Source organism: Protopterus annectens, chromosome 2.part1 (assembly GCF_019279795.1).
Source record: "Protopterus annectens isolate FY-2018-M chromosome 2.part1, PAN1.0, whole genome shotgun sequence".
Taxonomy (NCBI): domain Eukaryota; kingdom Metazoa; phylum Chordata; order Ceratodontiformes; family Protopteridae; genus Protopterus; species Protopterus annectens.
Genome location: NC_056729.1, coordinates 1752844456 through 1752869004, shown reverse-complemented (window position 1 = coordinate 1752869004; position 24549 = coordinate 1752844456).

Sequence of the window (24549 nt, the reverse complement as noted above, 5' to 3'; positions counted from 1 at the left end):
AAGAAGAGTTCCAATTACAGTCATTACAATGTAATACAAAGTTAATCCAAGATGTCCCAGACCTGGGTATATAAACAAAATCACAACACTCTAAATGGAATAAGAAGAGTTCCAATTACAGTCGTGACAATGTAATACAAAGTTAATCCAAGATGTCCCAGACCTGGGTATATAAACAAAAGCACAACACTCTAAATGGAATAAGAAGAGTTCCAATTACAGTCGTTACAATGTAATACAAAGTTAATCTAAGATGTCCCAGACCTGGGTATATAAACAAAAGCACAACACTCTAAATGGAACAAGAAGAGTTCCAATTACAGTCGTTACAATGTAATACAAAGTTAATCCAAGATGTCCCAGACCTGGGTATATAAACAAAAGCACAACACTCTAAATGGAATAAGAAGAGTTCCAATTACAGTCGTTACAATGTAATACAAAGTTAATCCAAGATGTCCCAGACCTGGGTATATAAACAAAAGCACAACACTCTAAATGGAACAAGAAGAGTTCCAATTACAGTCGTTACAATGTAATACAAAGTTAATCCAAGATGTCCCAGACCTGGGTATATAAACAAAAGCACAACACTCTAAATAGAACAAGAAGAGTTCCAATTACAGTCGTTACAATGTAATACAAAGTTAATCCAAGATGTCCCAGACCTGGGTATATAAACAAAAGCACAACACTCTAAATGGAACAAGAAGAGTTCCAATTACAGTCGTTACAATGTAATACAAAGTTAATCCAAGATGTCCCAGACCTGGGTATATAAACAAAAGCACAACACTCTAAATAGAATAAGAAGAGTTCCAATTACAGTCGTTACAATGTAATACAAAGTTAATCCAAGATGTCCCAGACCTGGGTATATAAACAAAAGCACAACACTCTAAATGGAATAAGAAGAGTTCCAATTACAGTCGTTACAATGTAATACAAAGTTAATCCAAGATGTCCCAGACCTGGGTATATAAACAAAAGCACAACACTCTAAATGGAACAAGAAGAGTTCCAATTATAGTCGTTACAATGTAATACAAAGTTAATCCAAGATGTCCCAAACCTGGGTATATAAACAAAAACACAACACTCTAAATGGAATAAGAAGAGTTCCAATTACAGTAGTTACAATGTAATACAAAGTTAATCCAAGATGTCCCAGACCTGGGTATATAAACAAAAACACAGCACTCTAAATGGAACAAGAAGAGTTCCAATTACAGTCGTTACAATGTAATACAAAGTTAATCTAAGATGTCCCAGACCTGGGTATATAAACAAAAGCACAACACTCTAAATGGAACAAGAAGAGTTCCAATTACAGTCGTTACAATGTAATACAAAGTTAATCCAAGATGTCCCAGACCTGGGTATATAAACAAAAGCACAACACTCTAAATGGAACAAGAAGAGTTCCAATTACAGTCGTTACAATGTAATACAAAGTTAATCCAAGATGTCCCAGACCTGGGTATATAAACAAAAGCACAACACTCTAAATGGAACAAGAAGAGTTCCAATTACAGTCGTTACAATGTAATACAAAGTTAATCTAAGATGTCCCAGACCTGGGTATATAAACAAAAGCACAACACTCTAAATGGAACAAGAAGAGTTCCAATTACAGTCGTTACAATGTAATACAAAGTTAATCCAAGATGTCCCAGACCTGGGTATATAAACAAAAGCACAACACTCTAAATGGAATAAGAAGAGTTCCAATTACAGTCGTTACAATGTAATACAAAGTTAATCCAAGATGTCCCAGACCTGGGTATATAAACAAAAGCACAACACTCTAAATGGAACAAGAAGAGTTCCAATTACAGTCGTTACAATGTAATACAAAGTTAATCCAAGATGTCCCAGACCTGGGTATATAAACAAAAGCACAACACTCTAAATAGAACAAGAAGAGTTCCAATTACAGTCGTTACAATGTAATACAAAGTTAATCCAAGATATCCCAGACCTGGGTATATAAACAAAAGCACAACACTCTAAATGGAACAAGAAGAGTTCCAATTACAGTCGTTACAATGTAATACAAAGTTAATCCAAGATGTCCCAGACCTGGGTATATAAACAAAAGCACAACACTCTAAATAGAATAAGAAGAGTTCCAATTACAGTCGTTACAATGTAATACAAAGTTAATCCAAGATGTCCCAGACCTGGGTATATAAACAAAAGCACAACACTCTAAATGGAATAAGAAGAGTTCCAATTACAGTCGTTACAATGTAATACAAAGTTAATCCAAGATGTCCCAGACCTGGGTATATAAACAAAAGCACAACACTCTAAATGGAACAAGAAGAGTTCCAATTATAGTCGTTACAATGTAATACAAAGTTAATCCAAGATGTCCCAAACCTGGGTATATAAACAAAACACAACACTCTAAATGGAATAAGAAGAGTTCCAATTACAGTAGTTACAATGTAATACAAAGTTAATCCAAGATGTCCCAGACCTGGGTATATAAACAAAAACACAGCACTCTAAATGGAACAAGAAGAGTTCCAATTACAGTCGTTACAATGTAATACAAAGTTAATCTAAGATGTCCCAGACCTGGGTATATAAACAAAAGCACAGCACTCTAAATGGAACAAGAAGAGTTCCAATTACAGTCGTTACAATGTAATACAAAGTTAATCCAAGATGTCCCAGACCTGGGTATATAAACAAAAGCACAACACTCTAAATGGAACAAGAAGAGTTCCAATTACAGTCGTTACAATGTAATACAAAGTTAATCCAAGATGTCCCAGACCTGGGTATATAAACAAAAGCACAACACTCTAAATGGAACAAGAAGAGTTCCAATTACAGTCGTTACAATGTAATACAAAGTTAATCTAAGATGTCCCAGACCTGGGTATATAAACAAAAGCACAACACTCTAAATGGAACAAGAAGAGTTCCAATTACAGTCGTTACAATGTAATACAAAGTTAATCCAAGATGTCCCAGACCTGGGTATATAAACAAAAGCACAACACTCTAAATGGAATAAGAAGAGTTCCAATTACAGTCGTTACAATGTAATACAAAGTTAATCCAAGATGTCCCAGACCTGGGTATATAAACAAAAGCACAACACTCTAAATGGAACAAGAAGAGTTCCAATTACAGTCGTTACAATGTAATACAATGTTAATCCAAGATGTCCCAGACCTGAGTATATAAACAAAAGCACAACACTCTAAATAGAATAAGAAGAGTTCCAATTACAGTCGTTACAATGTAATACAAAGTTAATCCAAGATGTCCCAGACCTGGGTATATAAACAGAAGCACAACACTCTAAATGGAATAAGAAGAGTTCCAATTACAGTCGTTACAATGTAATACAAAGTTAATCCAAGATGTCCCAGACCTGGGTATATAAACAAAATCACAACACTCTAAATGGAATAAGAAGAGTTCCAATTACAGTCGTTACAATGTAATACAAAGTTAATCCAAGATGTCCCAGACCTGGGTATATAAACAAAATCACAACACTCTAAATGGAATAAGAAGAGTTCCAATTACAGTCGTGACAATGTAATACAAAGTTAATCCAAGATGTCCCAGACCTGGGTATATAAACAAAAGCACAACACTCTAAATGGAATAAGAAGAGTTCCAATTACAGTCGTTACAATGTAATACAAAGTTAATCTAAGATGTCCCAGACCTGGGTATATAAACAAAAGCACAACACTCTAAATGGAACAAGAAGAGTTCCAATTACAGTCGTTACAATGTAATACAAAGTTAATCCAAGATGTCCCAGACCTGGGTATATAAACAAAAGCACAACACTCTAAATGGAATAAGAAGAGTTCCAATTACAGTCGTTACAATGTAATACAAAGTTAATCCAAGATGTCCCAGACCTGGGTATATAAACAAAAGCACAACACTCTAAATGGAACAAGAAGAGTTCCAATTACAGTCGTTACAATGTAATACAAAGTTAATCCAAGATGTCCCAGACCTGGGTATATAAACAAAAGCACAACACTCTAAATAGAACAAGAAGAGTTCCAATTACAGTCATTACAATGTAATACAAAGTTAATCCAAGATGTCCCAGACCTGGGTATATAAACAAAAGCACAACACTCTAAATGGAACAAGAAGAGTTCCAATTACAGTCGTTACAATGTAATACAAAGTTAATCCAAGATGTCCCAGACCTGGGTATATAAACAAAAGCACAACACTCTAAATAGAATAAGAAGAGTTCCAATTACAGTCGTTACAATGTAATACAAAGTTAATCCAAGATGTCCCAGACCTGGGTATATAAACAAAAGCACAACACTCTAAATGGAATAAGAAGAGTTCCAATTACAGTCGTTACAATGTAATACAAAGTTAATCCAAGATGTCCCAGACCTGGGTATATAAACAAAAGCACAACACTCTAAATGGAACAAGAAGAGTTCCAATTATAGTCGTTACAATGTAATACAAAGTTAATCCAAGATGTCCCAAACCTGGGTATATAAACAAAAACACAACACTCTAAATGGAATAAGAAGAGTTCCAATTACAGTAGTTACAATGTAATACAAAGTTAATCCAAGATGTCCCAGACCTGGGTATATAAACAAAAACACAGCACTCTAAATGGAACAAGAAGAGTTCCAATTACAGTCGTTACAATGTAATACAAAGTTAATCTAAGATGTCCCAGACCTGGGTATATAAACAAAAGCACAACACTCTAAATGGAACAAGAAGAGTTCCAATTACAGTCGTTACAATGTAATACAAAGTTAATCCAAGATGTCCCAGACCTGGGTATATAAACAAAAGCACAACACTCTAAATGGAACAAGAAGAGTTCCAATTACAGTCGTTACAATGTAATACAAAGTTAATCCAAGATGTCCCAGACCTGGGTATATAAACAAAAGCACAACACTCTAAATGGAACAAGAAGAGTTCCAATTACAGTCGTTACAATGTAATACAAAGTTAATCTAAGATGTCCCAGACCTGGGTATATAAACAAAAGCACAACACTCTAAATGGAACAAGAAGAGTTCCAATTACAGTCGTTACAATGTAATACAAAGTTAATCCAAGATGTCCCAGACCTGGGTATATAAACAAAAGCACAACACTCTAAATGGAATAAGAAGAGTTCCAATTACAGTCGTTACAATGTAATACAAAGTTAATCCAAGATGTCCCAGACCTGGGTATATAAACAAAAGCACAACACTCTAAATGGAACAAGAAGAGTTCCAATTACAGTCGTTACAATGTAATACAATGTTAATCCAAGATGTCCCAGACCTGAGTATATAAACAAAAGCACAACACTCTAAATAGAATAAGAAGAGTTCCAATTACAGTCGTTACAATGTAATACAAAGTTAATCCAAGATGTCCCAGACCTGGGTATATAAACAGAAGCACAACACTCTAAATGGAATAAGAAGAGTTCCAATTACAGTCGTTACAATGTAATACAAAGTTAATCCAAGATGTCCCAGACCTGGGTATATAAACAAAATCACAACACTCTAAATGGAATAAGAAGAGTTCCAATTACAGTCGTTACAATGTAATACAAAGTTAATCCAAGATGTCCCAGACCTGGGTATATAAACAAAATCACAACACTCTAAATGGAATAAGAAGAGTTCCAATTACAGTCGTGACAATGTAATACAAAGTTAATCCAAGATGTCCCAGACCTGGGTATATAAACAAAAGCACAACACTCTAAATGGAATAAGAAGAGTTCCAATTACAGTCGTTACAATGTAATACAAAGTTAATCCAAGATGTAAATCAAGAGTATTAGCACGGACAGACATAGAAGAGGTTAAGTAATAGTGAATGTTAAGTTAGCAATTAATGATTCCATCAGTAAGATGCCACATATGAGGAATCTTTGTGTTCGACGTTGGAATGTACAGGATAGGAATGAGGAATAAGAGTAAAGTGAAATAGAAGGAAATATTTATCCTGGATTTGATGGGGAGTGAGAGAAATAGAGGGGAGGTAGATACTACAGAGGTGTCAAGTGCGAGCTTGGCATGGGCAAGACCAGGTATTTAGGAGGCAGTGTTTTAACTCTCTTTTAAATTGGTGATGTTGAGAGATATTTCTTATGTGAGGGGGAAGTTTGTTCCAAGCATGTGCTACTGTGTACTTGTAAAGGAACCTTCCAATGTTCTTTTTGGGTTTATAGATATCAAGATGGTGTCTGTCAGATGAGCGGAGATGTCGGAGTGGATTGTAGTATGACACAAGGTTGGAGATGGAAGGACAGGAACAGGGATTGTAGAGAACAGAATGGTTAATCTGTAGTTGAGGAAGTAGTAGCTGATGTGAAAATTCAGACCACTGAAGCTTCTTAAGAGGAGACAGTGGTGAGAATAGTAAGGAAGATTAACTTCAAATCAGGATATTTTGTTGTAAGTTTGGTCTAGTTTGGACAAAAGAGTAGACCGAATGCTAATAACGATAACGGCGGCATGGAATAAGCAAGGTAAGAGGAATGACTGAGCCAGAGAAATTTTGGAGGTAGGAGTGAGGAATTTCTGATTCCTCCAGAGTAGGCCAAGTTTATGGTGTTTTTTATGCATTGTTGGATGTGTAGGTCAAATTTGAATTCATCGTCAATTATGGTGCTAAGTAGTTTAGCATGAGGTTCAGCTTTAATGATAGTGTTGTCAAGGGAGGTGATGGCAAAGGAGGATTTCTGTTGAGCTAGTGATTTAGGAAGGAATAGAAAGAGTTTTTTTTTAAGGATTAAGTACTAGCTGACTATCACACATGTTTCTATGAATGGAGTCCTGAGTGAGCATTGAAAGGTCTGGAATACTATAGACAGTGGAGATTAATGTGGAATCATCAGGATATTGTAACAGAGTAGAGAGTTTGAGAGCAGAAGAGAGGTTATTTGTGAAGATATTGAAGCGGAGCAGGCCCAGGATGGATTCCTGAGGACCTCCAGTGTTGACTTGACAGAAGGGAGAGTGAACAGTTGGCCAGTGAGCAGATTATTGCCTCTTGGAGTGGTAGCTGGAGAACCAGGCCTCGGCTACTGTATGGATGAAAGAAAGTAATGCAGTGGAAGTAATATGGTGGGGCCTGAAGCTGTGTTGGGTAGTGGTAAGCAAGCTGTTGTCTAGCAGATGTTTGAGTAACTGGGTGTGTATGCATTTCTCAAGAATTTTGGAGAGGGGGGGATAGAATGGCAATGGGCCTGAAGTTAGAAGGGTCAGTAAAGTTACTGCCTTTATGTATTGGGATTTCCATATATCAGGGACGCAGGCTTCGATGAGAGATCTATTTATAAGTATAGAGACAGGATAGGCAATAGACCCAGCAGCAATTTTGATAAAGTAATAGGGTAGTCTATCAGCTGAGGGGGCGCAAGGTTTGAGTTTGAGCAAGAGAGATTTGATATAAGTGGTGGAAACATTATTAAATGAGAAGATATTGGAAAATGTTTTGTTGGGAGATGAAGGGGGAGGAGAGGAGGTGGTTTATGAGTTCACTTTTGGATAGTAGCTATAAAGTAGTTGTTCAGGAGAGTGACAGTTTCAGTTGCTGTGTTATAGGGGAAGGGGTTGGGTGTGGTAGGGTTGCCAGGATAAAGAAGATTGTCAATGTTTGTGGTTGTCCAGAATTTTTTTTGGATTATTCTGCAGCTTAGACTGGTAGGTGCAGAAAAAATCCTTTCAATTATTGTTGACTTTGTCATTGTTAACTGTCGACACCATATCATTGTTAATAATAATACATTCAGTGTGCAGATCACATTTTAGTTGCACATCAATGAAGCACTCAAGCAGCTTTGTCAATATTTACCTCATCAGTGATGGTGGAATCTGAAGATGGAATATTACTTTTCTGATTAGCTGCAGTTACAGTGAGTAGAACATACTACCTTGGTAAACAAACTTAAAACAATCAATAAATCAATCAGTCACTCAAACATAGGTTGTTACAGTATTGGGTATTGGAATATTAGTGCTTGGTTCAGGTACAAATGGCACTGACTTAGTTGGAGAAGCATTTAGATGCAAAAGAAATGAGCTGAGCTGGGTTTACAAGAATAGTAACAGGCATGGAGGTAAAATCTCCCAGTAATGATTAGAAATTAACAGATGTGCAGCCAGCAGCAAAGTAAATGAGCACTTCCACAGAGGATGTCCATTTTATCCACAAAGACAGTGAAAAGAAGTGCTAACAGAACTGATCCTTGAGGCACTCCAACAGTAACAGGACAAAAAGGAGACATGACTCCATTCCGCATTGCAACTTGTTCCCAAATCACAAGACAGTTAGAACCATTTGGTGGCACTAAGGCTGAAATGAAGAGAACTTAAAGTCTGCAGAAGCCTAGAATGACAAAAAGTTTCAAAGGGTTTGAGGGCTTCTAGGTGATACTGCCAACATATTTGTCATCATCTAACAGGCAACACACTCTCTCTTTAAATGAAAATTCTGACATTAGCTCACCAAGCACACTTTCCTTACATTCAATAGTTCCCATGGTGACAAATACTGCCTTTGACTATCTAACTACCTGACCAGTTGTGATGCCGCAAAAGTTGTTCATGAAAGTCACATAAGATGAAATGTAATGTACCCATATCTATCTACAGTAGCTACCTATCTATCCCTCTCTATCTATAGATTGTGTGTGTGTGTGTGTGTGTGTGTGTGTGTGTGTGTGTGTGTGTGTGTGTGTGTGTGTGTGTGTGTGTGTATGTGTGTGTGTGTGTGTATAGATAGACAGATATATTTATTTATTTATTTACTGGGAAATTCCAACTGGACACGGGTCCTTTTTCAGTGGAGGCCCGGGGAGAAAAGCTCCACAAGTACAAATAAAAGTCTTACACCCCCATAGTGCCTTTTTTAGGCAAGGCTCAAAAGACAAACCCACCGCCATAAACAGCACAAGTAACCAAAAACTGAGGGTAATGCTACTCAATGCCAGAAGTCTAAACCTCAAAATGCACGCACTCAAGGCACTCCTCACTATGGAGAAATTCGATATATTTGCAGTAACAGAATCCTGGCTTAAGGCTCCAGAGAGCACCCCAGCATTACCAGGCTACAACTCATACCATACATTTCAGCCACAAAACCCGGACCGAAATACAAAAGGCGGGGGTGTATCCATATTCATCAAGAATACCCACACCTCCAGGTTAGTGGCATAGCACGATGCTTCAGAGATCATCCACATGCAACTAACAATGGGCAAAACTGCAATTCAAATTGTAGCTTGCTACAGATCACCCACCATGTCCCAGGACCCCCATTCCGCATTTCTGGAAACACTGAGAAACATAAAAGTCCTACCAAACACCTTGATATTGGGTGATTTCAATTACCCAAACATTAACTGGGAGAACTACTCAAGTACTAACTCCCTTGCCCCACATTTCCTAGAATTTATAAACTCAAATGCCCTGGATCAACTGGTCAACACTCCTGCCAGAAGTGACAACATATTGGACTTGGTCATTACCAACATGGGTGACCTGTGTTCCACCCCAGAGGTCAACCCCTCGCTGGTTATATCTGACCATAAACTAATCACTCTGGATATCCACATTCCGCCCCCACCCCTCGTCAAAAAAAACACCATAAAAAAAATATTCAAAAGCAAACTTCACGTTACTTAACACCAAGGTGGAAAGTTTCAAAGCCACTATGCCAAAGGATAACACTGTCCAAGCTGCAAAATCCTTTACTAATGCACTCTACGGGCCCCTACAAGAATGCATGGATCATGCTATCCCAAGCAAAACCAAGACTCACTCCTCCAAGGAAAGGAAGCCAGTCTGGTGGACCCCTGTCATAAACAAGCTATACAATAGAAGGAGGAAACTAGTACAGAAAAGAGTAAAATCCCAAGAAGGGAAGACATCCCTGATCAGTATCAGCAAGAAACTACGATCCCTCATAAAATCATCCAAGGTTAGCTTTGAAAGAAAAATTGCGAAGGACTCCAAAGATAACCACAAGGCATTCTTTAGCCAGCATCCTGGCAGACAGGTTCAGTGCAAACTTCACCCCCCTCTCACCCCCAAAAGGGCCCATAACCATACCAGAAGAATGTAGTGTACCTGAAATCACAGACACTCAGGCTAAAACAGCCCTCTCCAAAGTCAAAAGCACAGCATCAATGGGACCAGACGGTGTCCCAGGCTGCATCCTACATGAGCTCAAAGATGAACCTAAACACACTGTTCATACTCAGCCGCTCCACAGGCTACATGCCCATAGAGTGGCGCACGGCAATGGTTATTCCATTCCACAAAGGTGGAGTCACAACAGCCCCCTGAAACTATCACCTTATAAGCCTGACTAGCTTGGTCTGCAAGGCTATGGGGTGCATCATCATGGATCTCATAAACAGAGACATTGGGAACCTCCAAACACTGGACCCTACCCAGTTCAGCTTTGTTAAGGGCAGATCATGCCTCCTAAGCCTGGTGGACTTCTTTGAGACAGTTACCAAGGCTATAGATGAGGGAAAGGTGGTCCACACAGCCTACCTAGACCTTGCAAAGGCCTTCAGCTCCATTTTCCATTCAGGTATTATAGACAAGCTCACCAGCCTGAATATAAACCCCTATGAGACAAGCTCACCAGCCTGAACATAAACCCCTACACCATGAAATGGGTTGCCAACTGGCTCATGGACAGAACCCACATGATAAGAGTTGTGGGAGCTAGGTCTGACTCTAAACCGGTTACAAGTGGCATTCCCCAGGGCTCAGTCCTAGGACCCCTCCTGTTCGGCATATACTTCTCAGAGATACAGGCAAGCACAGAAGGACTATGGCTGACCAAGTTGACAGATGACTGCAAAGTAGGGGCTTTAATTAATTCTCTGGTGGACACAGACATACTCCAAAAGGGTCTCACTGAGACAGACACCTGGTGTCAAAACCATGGCCTCAAGCTAAATGCCAAAAAGTGCATAGTCATCTCCTTTGAAAAAACAAAGTACCCACAAACTACCACATAGGTGGTAGCCCCCTAAATACAGAAGACGTAATAAGGGATCTGGGGACTCAAGTAGATAGTAACCTCTCCTTTAATAATCACATTGCCAAAGTAGTTAGAAAATCCTTCTATGTGGCCCACCTAATCACAAAAGGGTTTGCATCCAAATCAAAAGAGGTCATTGTGCCACTCTACACATCACTCATCAGACCCATCATAGAGTACAGTGCCCCATTTGGGATGTACCTTACAAGACACCTGTAACAGCTGGAAAGACCACAGAAGTACCTCGCCAAGAGGATCACTGGTCTCAAATAGATGCCCTATGCAGCTCGACTGAAGAAACTCCAGTTGTACTCGGTTGTATACCACCTACTCAGAGGTGATCTCTGCCTGGCATACAAGGCCATGTCCAACCCAGAATTGATGGACTTACTCCACTTAAAGAAAACCATATCCCTTCGAGCCACATGCTTAGGGATCTAAACCTCACCACAACAATAAATAGGACATGCTGGAGGGATAGATTCCTGTCCCAGAGACTTCCCATGCTCTGGAACAAGATTCCAATCTACATTAGGCAGAGCTCCTTGCTAACACTCTTCAAGAGAAACCTTGACGAGTGGATGGGAAACAGAAAGCTTACCCTGGGGATCACTTCAATGGCCCTGCTGGACAGAGGCACAGGGAACTAATCTAAGAGGGTGGCGAAAGCCAGCACATTCCATCTAGGCTTATAAATGCCTTTGGGCAGATAGCCTAGTACCTACCTATGAACCTAATAGAAAATGCTACAGTGTTACAATAGTAGATGATTTTACAGTAAACAGCTTGACATGCAGAGTACATAGAACAATAGTAAGAAACAGAACATACAATGGGTAATGAGCACTAGGTTCATAGATTCATAGGTAGGTACTACAATGGGTAATGAGTACTAGGTTCATAGGTTCATAGGTAGGTACTACAATGGGTAATGAGTACTAGGTTCATAGATTCATAGGTAGGTACTAGGCTATCGATCCTGGGGCCTATACAAGCCCAGCCAAAAAGGTAGCCTGGCTTTTGCCACCCAAGAAAATTATTTTCCTGTGCCACTGTCGAGCAGAGCCACAGAGGTGATTCCTGGGGTGAATTTCCTATTTCCCATCCAATCATCAAGATTTTTCTTGAAGAGTGCTAATGAGGAGCTTTGTTTGATATAGATAGGTAGTTTATTCCAGAGTATGGGAAGTCCCTGGGACAGGAATCGATCCCTCCGGCATGTTCCGTTTATTGTGGTGACAAGGTTTAGGTCTCTAGAGCGTGTAGCTTGGAGGTATTTCTTTAAGTGGAGCATGTCCAATAGCTCTGGGTTTGACATAGCTTTGTATGTTAGGCAGAGAGCAACTCTGAGTAGGCAATATGCGACAGAGTAAAGCTGGAGTTTTTTAAGATGGTGTGCGTAGGGCATCTGTTTGAGGCCAGTAATCCTCTTTGTGAGGTATTTCTGCAGCCTTTCCAGTTGTTGTAGATGTCTTGTGAGGTACATACCAAAAGGGGTGTTGTACTCTATAATGGGTCTAATGAGTGATGAGTAGAGGGGAACAATGACCTCTTTTTTTCTGGATGAGAAACCCTTTGTGATGAGGTGTGCCATGTAGAAGGATTTCCTGACTACTGTGGTGATGTGATTATCAAAGGAGCGACTACTGTCCACCTAGATTGATTTTAAATTGAGTTGACAAATAGATGATACCTAAGAATTAGGCTGATAACAGAATATATGAAGTAATAACACTGTACTAAGTGGCTGGGAGTTTTGTTAGTCAGGGTTGGAGCAAAGGCAGATCCAGTGCATTTTTAGATGAGACTTAAGAGTGGATTTGAATGGATTGCTGAACGGTAATTTGGTTATCGATGGGGGGAGGTTATTTCATAGTTTAGAAGTGGCACAGGAGAATAGGGCTTCTCCTGCTGAATTTTTGGGTTTGGTGGCAAGAAGTAGCTTTTTGCTGTTGGATGTTAGGGGTCTAGATGAGGAGGAGTAGGGTGGGAGAAGGTTTTGATATGATGGGATCTTATGAGGGTGGTTCATTAGTTTGTGGGCACATGAGAGTTGATTCAGCTGAATAAGCTGAGGGAGTTCAAGCCAGTCAAGTTCCCAAAGTGGGTTACAGTGGTGGCTATGGTAGGAGGCGTCCATTGCAGATTTATTGTAGCAGGTTTCAAGCCTGTGTAGGTCAGACTGTCTAAGCTTGGTAAGTATGGGGGTGGCATAGAGTAAGGTGCAGATTAGCTGGGAGTTGGCAATAGTGGCCCTGGCTGTCTTGGTTTGGTATTGTTTGTTTCTATATAGAGCTCCAATTTTTTTATGAAATTTTTTATGGTAAGAGATATGTGGAGGTCGAATCTGAGATTGTTGTCAATCTCCACACCTAGAAGTTTGATGTGATCTGATGGGGAGATGATGGTGTTGTTCTTGGCATAAATGCTGAAGAAAGTGATAGATTGGTTATATTTGGAGGGTTGAAAGATAAGGAGTTTTGGTTTCTTGGATTGAGTAGAAGTTGGGCATTGGAGAGCCAGCTTTCTACAGATGTGAATGACTCTCGTGTGATATTTTGGAGTTTTGGTAAAGTGGGGGCAGAATAGATGAGGGTGGAGTGATCTGAATATTGTATGTATGAGTGTGACATTTTTGGTGGAGGTATGAAAGTTGTTGATGAAAAGGTAGAATAGTAGGGGGCCAAGGATGGAGCTTTGGGGGACCCCAAGAGAGATGGGGAGATGAGGGGATAGCTGATCTTGCCAAACCACAAATTGCTGTTAGCCAGAGAGATAGCTGTGGAACCAGTTGGTGGCAGAGTGAGAAAAGGAGAGATTAGTGAGGACAGAGAGAAGTATATTGTGAGATACCATATCAAAAGCCTTTGATAGGTCCAGAAATATAGCAAAGGGAAATAGGCCATGGTTTTTATGCTGTAGGATTGTGTCGGTCAAGGAGAGCAAGGCGGTGGTGGTGCTGTGATATGGCCTGAAACCATGTTGGGTTTTGGAGAGGAGATTATTAGTTAGGTGATAGTTTAATACCTGAGAGGTAATACATTTCTCAAGAATCTTGGAGAGTGGGGAGAGGATGGCAATGGGGCAGTAGTTGGAAAAGGGTCTATGTTAGAATCACAAAAGCTGACTTTCACGAATACAAGTTCATCGACACATAAATGTCGATGTACTAAAAGAGCAAAGGACAAACAGAGTGAACTGCAGAATAACGAACATTTTTCCTTGGTCAGCAGGGTGATCGTGGGGATGAGAAAATAAATCCTTTTCCTCACTGTAGTGCAGTCTTGTAGTTGGTATATTTATGTAGGGGGGTGTGGGGGGTCCTGGGGGGCTTGCCCCCCTGCAAAAACATTTGAAAAGTGGTTTACATTAGGTTTGTTCAGTTGCGTTTACCTTACCTATATGGCACTGTTGCTTCTGGAAATATGTTCGGCATTCTGCATTTTGCTCTTTTCGCCCTTCACTCTTTTCGTACATCGACATTTATGTGTCAATGAATTTGTATTCGCGAAAGTCAGCTTTTATGATTCTAATATAGACCTGTTGGAAAGGTCTGTGAAGGAGCCACCTTTGTGTAGAGGAATGATGTGTGAAAATTTTCACAGAGTAGGAACATAGCTGTCTAATATGGAACAGTTAATTAATATGGAAATTGGATAGGGTAGGGTGTCTGCTGCTATTTTTAGGTATTCTGAGAGTAGCTTGTCAACTGCAAGTTTTGTGGGCTTAAGTTTTGTAAGAACTTTTTTATATAGGAGGTGAGTACTGCAGAAAAGGTGAAGGGAGGTGGGGGTTGGGGTTGTGTGAGGGGGGTAATTGATGAGGAGTGTTTCTGTTTGGTTAGTGATAGAATGGTTTCAGTGAAGTGTTTGTTGAAAGGGTCAGCTATACTGCCGGAGGAGGAGGGAATGGTAGGTAGGGGGTGCCTAGCTTACCTGTGTGAAGTATGGAGTTCATTGTGGACCAGCATTGCTTAGGATTGTGATGGGAGGAGTTTAGGGTGGACTGATAGTAAAGGGCTTTATCTGTTTTTATTTGCTTTTTTACCTTGTTACGCAATTCAAGGAAGGATTGCCTAGTAGAGAAGGTTTTTGTTTAGTGCCAATGTTCCCATGCTTTGTCCTGAATTTTTATTAGTCCTCAGGTGTTTTTTTGAAGCCAGGGAGAGATTTTAGTTTTGACACTGGCATATCTTAGGGGACCGTGCGTGTTTAGGATGCTGAGGAAGGTATAATTGAAGAAATGGATGACTTCATCTAGATTGAGGTATTTTAGTGGTGTTCAGTTACAGTTTTGGAGGGAAGAGTTGAAGGAGTGGGAACTAAAATTCATTGTATTACAGATTTGTCTATCGATAATTAGATTGGCATTTTTTAGATGGTGTTTTAGAAGGAAAATAGGGGTATGGTCACTGAAGCTGTCCAGTAGACAGCCTGTAGTGTAGGAGTGGGTATCTTTGTTGACCAGTATCTGATCAAGGATGGTATGGTTGTTGGGGTTTTAATTTATATGTGTGGGAAATTGTATTGGTTGGGAAAAAACATGTAGATTTAGGTGAATGGTTGGGTGGTCATTATTACAGGATAGCCAGTTTGTGTTAACGTCACCAAGGATGATGGTTTCTTTGGGAAGAGAAAGATTATCCCAATGTAGGAGGTTATCTAGAATAGGAATATTCTGGCTGGGGGGAAGTAGCATCCGATGATGTTTATGGTTTTATTTGGGTTTAGTTTGAGGTTGGAATATAAGATTTCTTCCTTCCCAATCAGGGAGGCTGAATTGTTGATAGTTTGAATGTTGAGGTGCTGTTTAAACACGAGTGTTATGCCACCTCCTTTTTTGATAGTCTATCTTTGCGAAGGATGCTATAGCTGGGGGGGGTTTCCTCACTTTTGATGTGGGGTGTAAGCCAGGTTTCTGTTAGGATGAGGATGTCAGGGGAGTATATTTTTGTGGTGGCATGTAGTCTTGGGTTTTATTACATACGCTTCTAAGGTTTAGGCACAGGATGAGGAGATCAGATTTTTTTTTGTTGGCTGTGATTGGGGGGGTATTTTGAAGGAGGTTAGAGGTGGGGTTAGGGCAGGTGGGGCCAGGGTTAGGGTGGATCTCACAGGTGAGGGTTAATTTAGAGAGGGAAGCCAGTATTAGTTTAGTGTAGATAGTTAGGAGCTTGTCATATTTTAGGTATATTTTATGCTTAAATGTTGATGGCATTTGGTATTTGAGTGGGACTATTTGGATGTGGTTTCTGCTGGCTGGGAAAGTGTATTTGTAGAGTGTGGGTGTTGGTGTTGGAAGGAGAAATATGTGAGGGTGCTGAGAAATTGGTTGGGAGAGTCAAATGTGGAGCTGTGATATGATGTTAGGTGAGCAAGAAGAATGCGTGTAAGAAGAGCAAACATGTTGAGGAATAGCATGGTTGTCTTGGGCTAGACGTGTGGGGGAGGAAGGGAGGGAACTAGGTGTGGGGGTGGAGTCAGAGAATTGTCCTGGTTGGTGTGAAATTTGTGGGAGTAGCTAAGGTCAGGATAAATTTAGATGTACTGGGGGAGGGTAGAATTTGGGGACAGGGTGGGTTGCATAGTGAACCTGTGCAAAGCACAGGTGAACAGAACGGGGCTTAAATCCCCAGGCAAGGATACTAACATAAGTAAATAAGCTGTATGGTAAAATTAGGTTTTTATTGCTTATTCCAGACTAAATTAGCCATATACTTGGTAGATTTAGGCTTTAATTTTGTTTTATTTGCAAAATGTCTGGTAAGGGGGGCAGGAGGGAGTTTAGAAGTGGGAGAGTGAGGTGAAAATAGCGTTGGCCTGATCGAGTGTGCACAGCCCTTTTCAGTAACCTATAAGGTAGAAAAAGCACATACACTTTGTTTTCTTTTAAATTTTGTTTTCGTTTGCCGTAGTTTAGATTCCCTGTGCTGCAAGCAGTACAGGCAGTAGTCTGCTGGTCTTAGGAGGGTGGGGGGCAGGTAGGTTGAGCGGTAGTTGCAGCTATACTGTTAGAGAAAAAAATTAGAAAAATAGGGGTACAAGGTTAGGAGTAAGATTATGGCAGCTTAGGGTAGTAGAGAAAGCAGTACAGCTAGAGAATTAGCAATGGAATAGATAATCACTGTAGTTAAAGACTCTATGGTTATATATAGAAGAGCGCTATTACAATCACAATACTGCATAGGTTTAACAAGCTAGGTAGGTATTTCAGAACTGCAATCCACATAGTATATCAGATTAGCAACTACAAGACACAGGGTAATGCAGACATCATCAGACAGGCATTCCGAGCACTTTTTTATGAACAGTTAGTGAAAAATACATGCTATAGACCAAATTAGACTGTGATCGTAAGCAGTTGGTTAGAAATGCCTATGCTCTAGATCACAACAAGCACTAGCAGCATGTGTTGGTACTTTCTAGCAAGACTTTTTACACATTGATAAAATCTAGTCTTCAAGCATGTTACACAATCAGTCACTCTGAGATTATAGCATTAAGCTACATTCAGCAATTAAACTCTAAGCTGGCAATAGCACAATAGATATTTTGCTTTAGTTAGCTGGTACAGCAGTTAAATAAATTCACTCACTTGGGTTGGGATCAGAATGCCGATTGAAAAATGGCACCTTGAATGGGGGGTATATATGTAAGCTTGATTGGGGAGGGGCTAGGGCATTTGCAGATTGGTATTGGATTTTTAAATCCCCAAGCAAGCGATACTAAGGTAAGTAAATAAGCTGTATGGTAAATTTTTTTTTTGCTTATTCCAGGATAAATTAGCTGTATACTATGTAGATTTAGGCTTCAATTTTGTTTTATTTGCAAAATTTCTGGTAAGGGGGGCAGGAGGGAGTTTAGAAGTGGGAGAGTGAGATGAAAAATAGCGGTGGCCTGATCGAGTGTGCACAGTCCTTGTCAGTAACCTATAAGGTAGAAAAAGCACATACACTTAGTTTTCTTTTAATTTTTTTTTCTTTTGCCATAGTTTAGGTCGCCTGTACTACAAGCACTACAGACAGTAGTCGGCCGGTTTTAGGAGGGTAGGGGGGTAGGTAGGTCAAGCGGTAGTTGCAGGTATAACTTTATTTAGTTTTAAATTTTATTTTCTTTTTCCATAGTTTAGGTCCTGCTTTGCTAGAAGCACTATAGCAGTAGTCCGCCAGTCTTGCTAGGGTGGGGGTGTGGGTAGCTCAAGCGGTATTTGCAGGTATAACTTTGTTTTCTTTTGCCATAGTTTAGATTTATATTAGATTAGTTTAGTTTAGATATAAATTTATATATATATATATATATATATATATATATATATATATATATATATATATATATTATATATATAAATATGCATACATAGATATATATATAGACATAGATATATACATGTATAGATATAATTAGATTACATACACACACACACACACACACACACACACACACACACACACACACACACACACACACACACACACACACACACACACACTTATATAGATATCTATACATAGATACATATGTGTGTGCAAGTATACAAGTATATGTGTGTTTGTGTGTGTGTGTATGTGTGTCTATTTATATATATATATATATATATATATATATATATATATATATATATATATATTGGTCTACTTCAAAACATTGAAATCGCATAACACTGAACTTCAAAACACTGAGACCATAACATCTAAAACCCAAAACACCAAAACCTCAGAACACTGAAACTTTGCATCATAAGATAGAAAACTACAACGCACATGTAAATAACATCCCCCTCCACCAAACTAACAAACACACTTTTTAATACATTTCTGCAGGGTGAAGCCCACCCTGCAACCCCCATGTGGAGTGGCTCTCCCCCCACACCCCTGTAAACTAAATATACCATCTCCAGGATCGCACTACAGTGGAAAAAAGTTAATTTCTTAACCTCACTGTATCGCGATCACATACATAATGTAAACATAATGTCTAAATCACTTAACTGTATGTCCTAAAACATGTACAGATTGATGAAATAAGCACCTTTCCCCCTATTCCCTTTTCCCAGCACTTCTTAGAACAGTAACTTAACTTCCATGAAAGCAACACATATATCTACATTCTGTATGGTGATTGCGGTACAGTGAGGTTAGGAAAGTAACTTTTTTTTCCACAGTAGTGCAATCTTGGAGTTGGTATATTTAATTTACGGGGGTGTGGGGGGGTGCAGGGGGGCTTGCCCCCTGCAGAAATGTAGTAAAAAGTGTGTTGCTTACTTTGGTGCTGTTATAGGTGGAGGGGATGCTATTTACATGTACATTGTAGTTTCAATCTTATGAAGCAAAGTTTCAGTGTTCTAAGGTATCGTTGTTTAGGGTTTTCAGTGTTTTGCATTTTTGGTGTTATGGTCTCAATGTTTTGAGTTTCAATGTTATGAGATTTCAATGTTTTTTTTTTTTTTTAAAAACAAGTTTATTGTTTTTAACATACAAAATAAATATCATAACAATCTTATACAAGCAATTAAAATGTAAATAGTTATAACATTTAATAAAACAACCAAAATATTAACAGAGATATCCACTACAAATCAAATCAATTGATTAAACTGTAATGTCTTACTAATGAAACTAAGATTTTTTTAACAGGTTTTGTAAAGTATCCCATATAGTATAGTAAGACATTTTTCTAGTAGTTCTTGACTTTATAGTCATTAATTCCATATGACACACTTCTGTCATAACATTTTTAAATTCATTAAATGAAGGAGGAGTATCTGAAATCCAGTTTCTGGTTATTATTTTTCTAGCCACTGCTAGAATAGACCATAACAAGGGAAGTTTAACTTTTTTAACACTTTTAGGAACAGGAGTGTTAAATAATATAAGTGATTTAGAGACAATGAAATTATCTGTGAAAAGAGCCTGCAAAAAATCATTGATTAACATCCAATATTCCTTCAATTTTATACAGTCATAAAACATATGTGCCCAATCAGCATTTATTTCTACATTACATCTCTTACATAAGTTGTCTTTATTATTTATTTTATTCATCATTAAAGGTGTATAGAAAGATCTATGTAACAATTTCCAAGCAAAAAGTCTCCAATTAATGGAAGAAGTAGTTTTATAAGCAGATTCCAATATATATTGTTTATCTTGTTGTTTTGGTGATTCACCATTAATAGAAATAAAATAATTCCAATAAGTATCTGAACTGTAATAAGTTTCTTCTCTAATAATTTTATGTATGTGTGAGAGCTTACCTTTATCAGAAACCCTATGTTGTAAATTTAATATCAAGTAATCAATCAGAATTGGGACAGATTCTTTAACTGTTAAAGACATTAAATTAAGTTTATTAATAAGATGTTGTCTAAAAGTCTGAATTTCTAACCAACATGTTTCTCTCAAATCAAATTATTGCTTTAAGAAGTCTAAATTTTTTACTTTATTGTCAGACAGCAACTGATACCAATACTTTAAATCATTCTCTGTGACTAAAAGAATTCTTTCAGAGGTGGTTGATAAAAGAATACCTTGTGTATACATTATAGGGAATAGGATAAAATTCCATTCCTTATACTTAGGATGCATAAATATAAAATCACGACATCTAATAATAATATTTAATGGGTAACTAGCTAGATATTTTGGTGTAATAGATGAAGTACAAAATTCCTTCAATAACCATAACACGGGGTTATTTACAAAAGTATTTTTATGTATTAAGGAGATTTTCATGAAGTGAATGCTAATTAGTTCCCAATAATCCTTCCATTTTGCAACATATGACTGATCTATTAACAAAGTAATAACTTTTATAATAGAAGAGATAGTATATAAATTAAAGTCTGGGAATGAAATGCCCCCTTGAGACCAACTATTAGTCATCATCATTCATCATTCTCTTTTCGTTTTTTTCCTCTTTAGGGTCGTCACAGCGATCATCTTTTCATTTCTTTTTCTCCTCTTTCCATCTCTGCTCTCACACACCACGCCTGCATGTTCCTCTTCTGCACCCATAAACCTTATCTTTCTTAGGCCTTCCTTCCTTCCTCTCTTTTGGCAGCCTCCATCCTTAGCATCTTTTTTATACAATATCATCATCCCTCCTCAGCACATGTCCAAACCAACGCAATCTCGTCTCTCAACTATTAGTATGTTTCTTTAATGCAATCCTAGGTCTATTAGGTGCCCATAAGAAATTTAACATTAGTGAATTCAATTTCTTAATAATTATTTTTGTAGGTGGGAGTATTATTGATTGTATTAAATATAATATCTTAGGGAATATTATCATTTTAATAATTGTGAGTCTCTCTTCCATGGTAAAAAACATATTGTTCCAACTATTGAAAATATTTTGTATATTATGAAGACAGTTACTATAATTATTATGTATAATAGATTTAATATATTTAGTTAATATTATACCTAAGTAAGTTATCTGACCTGAGTTGGGTATATATTTGTGAAAATCATTAGTGAGGACATTTTTTCATGTGTATATAGGTAATATTTTAGTTTTTTTCTTCATTAAATATCAAACCAGAGATATTTTTAAAATCTGTTATTTTATCAAATAATGACTGCATAGAAGAGTTAGTTCCTGCTGATGTAATTAGAACATCATCTGCAAAAAGTTGAATTTTAGATATTGTATTTTCATCTATATCAAATCCTTCTATATCAGTGCTGTTTCTAATCAAATTAGCCCAAGGCTCCATTATTAAAGTGAATAATAGTGGAGAGAGTGGACACCCTTGTTTTGTACCTTTTAAAATGGGTATTTTTTGTGAGACATATGTCCTATCTTAATGTAAGCCAATGCTCCTTTATATAGATGTTCAATTAGATTCACAAATGCATCAGAGACATTTGTACACTTCAATAAGATAAACAAGTAGTCCCAACTTACTGAGTCAAATGCTGAACTTATGTCAAGACTAATAAGTGTTAAGTCTTTCTTTTTCCTGTTTGCATAATCAATTAACGTTAAAGTTCTTCTTATATTGTCAAAAGTATTTCTATTTATAATAAAGCCTGTCTGATCTATATCTATTATACCTGGAATGATTGTCTTTAATCTGTCAGCAAAAATACTCATAAACATTTTATAGTCAACATTAAGTAATGAAATAGGTCTATATGAAGTGCATCTGGTTGGGTCTTTATTGGGTTTTAAAATTGGTGAAATAAATGTGTATTGTCAGGATGGGGGAGTTGTTAACTCATTTTGAGCTGAAATAAAAACCCTATGTATTAATGAGTAAGTACTTTTAGGAAGAATTTTATAAATCTCTGGTATAATACCATCATTACCTGGTGCTTTGTTTGATTTAAGTTTGTTTATTTGTGTAATAACCTCTGTATATGAAATATCTTTATCTATTAATTTAGTCTGTTGTTTATTAAGTTTTTTGTTCATGTTTGTAGTTATAAATTTCTTTATTTTATCTTTAGAATCCATGTTAATGTTATTGTGATTAATTTTATGAAAGTGATTTCTAAATTCATCCAATATTTCTGGTAAACTAGAAACATTCTTCTTTTTCCCTGGAGAGAAAATTTCTTTGATATAATTTTGTTTATTCAGCCTTTTTGTTTTATTTTTAAGTCTATGTAAGTATTTGGGACTTATTGAGTAAGATAAAAACTTATATTTCTCTAATGTTATTTTGACTTTATGAGTTAAAATTTTTTTGTATTTCTCATTTAATTAATTTATTTCCTCAATAACTTTTTTGTCCATAATATTTTCTTTATTATTATGCTTATATGAGTCTAATTTGCTTTGAATATCTAGTAATTCTTTGTCCCAGGATTTCCTTTTATTATTATACCATCTGATACTTTGTCCATACAAATATGATTTTAAAGCATCCCAAATGTAAACAATGGAGACATCAGGTGTAGTGTTTAAGTCTAAGAAATGTTGCACCTCTGTAAGTATATAATCTTTATAGTCCTTTAGTTGAGTTAAGTATGCTGGTATTCTTTTGATCTGGACATTATAAGTACTCTTTACCATGAATTCAAAGACAATTGAATTATGATCTGATATAGGACATGGAATGATTTTGGAATTAATTAAGTCTGTTACCATTTGGTTAGAAATAAAGACTCTATCTATTCTTGAATAAGTTTTATATCTGTTAGAAAAAAAAGTGTATGGTAATGATTTAGAATCAATCTGATTATTAATATCATTCAAATGATATAAATTAATAAAATCCTTTAAATGTTTTGCATTAGATGTAATTTTCCTCTTTCCTGTAGTAGTAGTATCTTTTTTTTTTTTACACCTTTAATGATGAATAAAATAATAGGATACAATTAAAGTCACCTGCTAAAATAATATCTCCTATAGAAAATGATATAATCTTATTAAGATGGTGTTTCACTGTATTAGTGCCAATTCCTGGTATCCAATATACATTGATTAATGTATATACTTTCCCATTAATCTGTATTGTAACCATACAAAACATTCCTTTATCATCTTTATAAGACTTAATAGTTTTAGGTGTGGGCATATTTTTGTTCCATAAGATAGCCACTCCTCTTTTTTTCTGTGCATGTTCTGAGCTAACCAAGACTGTATATTTATTAGTGGCTAATTTATCTATATCCTTTTTCAGGAGATGTGTTTCTTGAAGGGATATTAAGTTGGCTCTGTGCAAATTAATATATCTCATTAAACTTGCCCTTTTACATGGGTTATTCAATCCATTAATGTTTAAAGAAATTCCTTTTAGAGATACCATTTAACTTCTATGAACATATAAAACATATAATCAGAATAATCATTAACAAAATAAGTATTATTATGTCTCCTCCTTTAGGTGTTCCATTAATTATAGCTGTATTTAATGAAAATCTTATGGAATTTTGTGTAAGTTTTACTTTTATTTGTAGTGACAATGAGTTTATAAAATGTGATGTGGATGTCAAAACTATATACATACAACAATAATCAGGTGAAAATAATGTTTGGATTAAACAGTGCACCCAGCCTGGAGTTGAAAACTCCAACTCGAGTAGCAAATACCACTCAAGTTATCCCCTATCCTAAGCAGCAGTACTTCAGCTGCCACCAAATTAATTCAATACTAACTATTATTAACTAAAGTTAACCTCATTTAACTTGATTATCTATTATAACAAAGCTAAACAATTTTTATAACAGCTTCATATAAACATATAAAACATTTAGAAACAACTAATATTGCTATGTACGTCTATTCTGTATAATACACTCATAATCAAAATAGCATTCTAACAATCTTGATAAAGAGAGCAAAGAAGAGAGAGAGAGAGAGAGAGAGGAAAAAAAAAGGGGGGGGATATCTATATGGTAGTTTAATAAAAGTTTGTAAGAATAAGTTCTTATTATATGTTTATGTACATTTGAATTCAATAACGTATATTATCTTAGGCTATTATGGTTCAGACATTACTTATATTAGGGTATTCCCACTTTCTGCCATAGTAATACAGTTAAAAGC